Source organism: Seriola aureovittata, chromosome 22, assembly GCF_021018895.1.
Source record: "Seriola aureovittata isolate HTS-2021-v1 ecotype China chromosome 22, ASM2101889v1, whole genome shotgun sequence".
Taxonomy (NCBI): Eukaryota; Metazoa; Chordata; class Actinopteri; order Carangiformes; family Carangidae; genus Seriola; species Seriola aureovittata.
This window is the reverse complement of record NC_079385.1, coordinates 3,089,881-3,096,672: the sequence shown is the minus strand read 5'-3', so window position 1 is coordinate 3,096,672 and position 6,792 is coordinate 3,089,881.

Sequence of the window (6,792 nt, the reverse complement as noted above, 5' to 3'; positions counted from 1 at the left end):
TAAAAATAAAATTAAAAACACTTGTCTTAACAAAAAGATATCAGTGGACAACTCAAGGATCATGCAGACATGCTAATGGGGCCATGGACTTAGAAAAGAGCCCATGCCCTTGTAGTTTTACATTTAGCCATTTTTCAGGTTAACCACATCTATAAAGGGCTAATGTTGATTGAAAAGACTAGCTCCATCCCAAATCCTCAAATTTTATATCTTCAATTATCAATTATTATCAATTTCCATTTCTTGTCTATTCAGTTTAATGATCAGTTATACTTTGTTTTTAATTAGATTATTCTGTGATCATATGAAATCTATGGCGTAGACCTAAAATGAGAGCAGATTCTTGTTTTAAAAACTAGAAACAGAGTGAGCGCTGTTTAGTTCTTGTGGATCTCTGTCTGTTTGGGGGCAGGCAGCTGGATGATGAAAGCAGACCACATGCCGCTACGTGTAGTAGTCATGGTGCTCCCCCCTGTGTCCTGCTTTTCTTCTCACATGGTCAAAAGAATGTGAATGAGAACATTGTTGTTTTGATAATTTGAATAAATAATTACTGCAGAAAGTTTCACGCCCCCACATTTGCACTTACTATATGTAACTTCCATTTACTGTGTAATCCACATCCCTCAAGGATATATCCGCTTCTGCACACATGATGATAACACATTTTCACACCAGCCTATTTACTGGTGCTTGGTTTTATATTTGATATTTGCCTGAAAGGTTTGTTTTGCTTCTGACAAAAGATAATCTGTAACTAATTATTCATAAATGCCCCAACAAAACATCTATTTACAAAAGTCCTTGATCATAATGATGACTTGGTCCTTTTGTGTTGTTCCATTTAAGATAAATTTGGCCTCAACTATAGAGAAGAGGAAAATACCACATGCTGTTCATATACAGTAAGGACATATTCACACAGTAGATGCACTGGTGCGATCTGTCTTTCTGTATTAACACCTTGCTTCCATAAGGGGGCAATAACAGTCAAAGGGTTAACAAGCTTTACTGGAGGAGAGACTTATCAGAGTTGAATTATATGTCATGTTTTTTAATGCTTTTAACTATAGCGTCATAGGCAAATAAAAGTATTATTTTATTCTTTTATTTATTCCTGTTTATTATTTCCACATTTATTTCCTTATACCTTTTTCCTCATTATTTCTTTCTTGAAGATGTAATCTTTTTATGGCACACGTATGACTCCATATTTAACTGTCGGAATACAAACAATATATGAAAACTAATACACTGCACTGGTGTGATATAAAATATATAAAAGTTCATAATGTAATACAGCTGCTGTAAAAGTGATCTATCACAAAAACAAACACTGTGACTCATCATCTTTCATTAGCAAGCAAAAAACTATGTTAAAATGTTGGCATTGTGTCAGATGTTTGTGTGAAAAGACAAATGATGTATTTTAATTTGGAAAACTTCTTTCCTGATGATAAATAAAACCAACACCAGTTTGGGCCTTAAGTGTTGAAAATTTATTAATAAATTCTAATGTCTTTCAACCCAGCAGTCCAGACAGGGCCATAATATTCATGTTGGATGGATTCTCACAGTAATATGTCATTGGTTAAGCAAGAAAAGGCTGATTGATGTTTTATGCACTAATATGCAGTGGAAAAAAATAACACACTATTGGGTAATTAGTGTTTTTAATAAAAATTCAGAGTGAATAAAAAAATGCAGTTTTAAATAGCCCCAAATGCAATGAATAGAAGAAAAATGGGAGATTTATCAAATCAGATTTGAAAGTAGCAGAATCACCACCAGTTATTACTGAGGGATCACTGGAGTGAGCTCACCTACAGTTTAGTCTTTATAAAACCAAAATCTGAATTTCCCCAGTTTATCGGGGAAGAGAGAGACTGCTACTGTACCTGCTTTCATTTTCATCAACAAGTGAAAAGGGAGCTGTTTGCTGGATGGTGTCAATGACCTCAGCCTCAGTGATAAACAACAGCCTTGTTGAACTTTGCTAAAACCTACAGCAAACTTTGCCCCGATCACATCACACGTGCTTCACGTCACTGCTTTCTGCACAAAACTGTGACCTCACTGAACCAGCAGTGATACAAGTTATAGCTACTATGTTGAGAAAGTACCTTCACACTACAAAGTGTTATAAGATCTTCTTTCAATGGTCTACAGCATTTTGTAATAAGTCATTTTATCAGCCTGCTCATTATCTACCATTTATAATTCTACTGCTGGCTGCAGAGTTTGAATTATACAATGACAATCAGGGGGTTGGGGGTGGGGGGTGGGGGGGCGGGGGGGTCAACTTTTTCTCTGAGGCAAGAGGGAACCCAATACGGCGCAGGCACGCGGTTCAGTGAAGTGAATGTTACAGTCCGTAAGGTATCTTGCTTGTAAAACTAAAATTCATACTTGTACTGTATATACTTCAAACTTTGGAATTATTTGTGAACAACACTTTACAAGCTCAAAATCTTTGTGACCCTATATTCGAGCCCATACTAATAGTCTAGCAGAACTAGTAATACCTTTGAGGATGTGCGCATTTTGAGAGGGCATAGTCGAGTCTGAACCCTCAAGCAAACCCTTTATGCCAACATGGCCTCATTCTGCAAAAATGTTGTCACACCCAAGGTCTAAGACTTGTAACTTGTCCCTATAAGAATAGAAACACAAGAGCGCACACATGGAGAAACTCACTGTTTGTTAGGTTTGATGTATGTGTAGTGCTTCCTCCATCGATTGGATTAGGACTCAGGTAAGAATTAGAATTAGGTTTGGGGTTCAGGTTACAGTATGGGAATGTTATTTGGCCTTGCGTAGGTATGCACACTCTGTGCCATCTAGCTTTATAATGTGATTTTATGGTTCAATGTGATTGACTTGTTGCAAGATAGCAGCGCCAGGTCTATAAAATGTGACTGTCTCACTATGAATCACATGTTTCAAGGCTCATTGTAAAAAAAAAAGTGGTTTTCTTATCTTCAAACAGCAGCACAATTAATCTTAAAGATTTCAGGGGGGAAATTTCCATCATTAAATATTAGAACATTACAGCTGATCAAGGATTGTTGTAGAGAGAGCATCTGAACTGTACTGTATGCTTCACACTTGAATGCAATGATCATTAAAATTCACCCGAAGGATAAAGGTTGGTGCAATCATGTGAGAGAGAAATATGTCACCTATAAGGGGATATACACACACATATACTTGTCATATATCCTCTGCATATATGACGATATAAGCTCAAACATATATGAAGTACCCATAATAAAACATATATTAAAAAATATATATATATGTTTAATTTTTATATTTTAACATGTGGCAACTATGTTAATGATATATATTTCATTTATATATGCGAGTTTATGGAAACAACATACATACATATATACTGTCCATAAAAATTCTATATGCTTCTATATGTTTTTCTTATTTATTTCTCATTACTTTTAGACGTGTTTATCTTCCCATTCTGTGAAAGTGGTCTCAGACTGTATATTATATGAAGATATATTGACAGGTTGGGATAGATACGGTATATATTTATGTAACGTATGCCTACAATATAAGGATACATACGTAAACATACATATTTGTATGGGCTAGACATATATGTAAATATAGGAAATTGCTCCAAATTCTAATGGGTTTCATATATAATTTTTACATTTATGTTTTTATTATATACATTTCATGTATATGGAAGTTCAATGTATGTATTATATTGCATTTGTGCATGGGAAAGATAACAAGACTTAGTTCAAGGGGAATACTGGGAACACTGGAGAGATGCTGTTCTGACTTTTTGGGAGTTTGTTTACTGGATTATGAACCAAACAATGATAACAGGAAGATTATGTCATTCTGATTATGTCTGATTAATCATTTACTCCACAGTCAATCTCCTTGTTGTGATGCGTCACTCAGGAAGAAAGTGACTGCACCCTATCTGCATCTTTTTTTATACACAATTCTCTATAATCCACCTTAACATTTGACCATGGTTTGAGGTAACATTTTGGAATGAAAATGGTTGGAACTACACTTACCTGTTACGTTCGTTCTTTTCAGTTATTATTGACTTTTGTGTGAATCTGTAAACTTTGGCATTCACCCCTCTGTAGGTCTCTGTCCTCAAACATGACTGCTACAGCCGCTGCACAGGAACACGCTGCATGGCCGCTAACATTAGTCACAGGAGCAAAACATACTCACATACACAGCCTAACTGGATGAATGCTCATTTTGGTACAAACAGTTTTTTGCTGTTTCTGCTGAATCGGCAAAGTTTTAAAGCCAAGATGTGGAGAAATATTAGAGCAACTTTACTGACACTTGGAGGGCTGATCATGAGTTGAGTGACCTGCCTACTTCAGTAAGTGACAGTTTTACTGCTCAATATTTACACTTTCTCTGCATCCTCATGTGATCTGTCGAATTGAGGTATTTAGTTTGAAAACATTACGAACTTAATTATTAGCTACTTGGAAATTGCATTCTTTATTCTGAACTGGAGGTCTGAAGAAAAAACCTGTTGATTTTCATTATCACTCCATTGTCATTAATCTTTTATTGCATCTAATATCTTTGCGAGTGGAATCTCAGATCTCAGATTAGTTAATAGTTCTGTTGACTGCCGACATTATCTCCACCAGTGGTTGGATCTATTTATTACCCATGATGGGTTTAAAGTCTGTGTCATAAAATCACCCTTCATGAGTCAAGCCTCGGTTGTTGAAGGCATCCAGTGTGCAGAAATATTCTTACTTCTTGAAGGAGCTTTTAATTTGATGGATTTCCTTTTTTTCTGTAGCTCTTAGTCAAACCTTGGCTTTCTTATTCTAGATTATGAACATTTGTGGTTTCCCCTAAACTTCCCCAGCAATTCCCCCTTAACTGCTGGGTATCTGTAATGTGTCTCTCAACTTCTCCTCTATCTACTCAAAACTATCCTTTATGTTTGAGTGAACTTCCCACCCTCCTCCCAAAGAGATAACCGTATACATTGGAGTGTTGTTAATGCTCATCCTGCAGTATGTAAATCAGGTGTGATTACGTTTTACACTATCCTTTAATGTATTTACCCATGTGCTTTATCTTAAACGTCATCTTCTCTAAAGGTTGGAAAGATCAGAAAAGATACAGTGACGACTGAATTCAATTTCGCTGCTTCAGTTTCAGGGTCCTGGTATTGTTCACGCCGCCTCATAGTAGGGACAGTTGGGCAGAACAAAGCTATTGCTAATGTTATTTAATAATTAATATCCATGCTTTTCCTACTATGACAAATCAAAATCTCTGCTGGGAAAAAGTTTCCAATAAAACAAGACAATGCACAGAAATTCACATTTTATTTGGACATCGCTGCCTCATGAAGCTGTAAACTGAAGTCATAATTTAGAAACTGCTGCAAGAACCGCAGTATACATTTATTGAATATATTTATTATTTAGATATTCTCAGTCAAACTGATGCTGTGATAACATTAAGCTTTATTTATACTTGCATATGCATATGCATATGGTCTGAAGCTACGTCATTAGGCCGCACCGTAGCTGAAATGCATGTGTAGTTACATTTCTGATGGTACCAACACAACACTGGACTGTAAACCAAAACCTATGTCTTCAGTTGCATCAGGTGCAAACCCAGCATTAGTAATTTGGGTTGGTTCTTCTAACTCCCACAGTTACTTGTTACCACAAAGGTAAGTGACAAACAATTAACTATGATGTGGTTTGGTGATTTTACATAATTGCTTTTAGCTAATTAAGAATCACTCTGGTACGTTTCAGAGCTGAGAGCACCGGTATGGATGAGGGAAAGTGAAAGTACACATTAGAAACACATGATTAAGGATGCAGCTCTTGGAGAGGATGGACAGGATAAAAGGTGCACTTTACAGTTTTCATTTCAATCTCAGTAAAAAAAAAAACGAATGCTTTTATTTCGACCAGATTTCAACCACATTTTTTATAGGGGTGGTCTTTTTAAAGGGGTGGTCCAGTGATTTAGAATTGGCCCTCTATTTGGCTGGGAGACTTGCAAGAGGAACATTTTAAAAAATGGTTAAACTTTATCTCCTTTTATCAACAGAGGAACAACATATCTTCATTACATTAATAGAAAATGTGACAATTACGTTTCCCATTTGCTGTTGTAGCTGTATATAAATGTAATTTGTAGGAGACAGGGTTGAAATAGAACAGTCACGACTGTCAGAGCAGAGATTTTACAGAGTTGCAACATCACGTAGATCACTCCAGCCTACTTTTCCCTGACTTCGCATCCCCTCTATCTGTCTCACCTCATCCTGTTGACACCAGCAGAACAGGCCAGGACACTCTGTGTGCTTCAAGTTGCAAGTTGTTTTTTGAAGAAAAAAAAAAAAAGCCAAGAAGCCCAAGCAATAATTCCTGTCAGTTCTCCTCTCCCTTTAAGTTGTAACAAAATACTTAGTAAGACTGACCGACAAGACATTTACTTGCTGACCCTGTTGTCCTACTTTGTTGCAGTAATTTGCAGTAACAGTACAGACTCTCCTGTCTGATGAGGAACTGATGATAGACATACATTTCATTCTTATATAGTTCCAGTACAGTTCGTTTATTGCATTGCTCTTTCATTTTCTTTTATATATCCGTTTATGAGTTACATGTGATTTTCTTGATTCGGAGTAGTGTTTCTTACATACAGTATGTGAGTGTGTGTCCGACATTTATTTATGCAAATCTTGCCGGAATTATCTCCAAACTCCACAAGGAACTAAAGTTGGGTGGTAATACA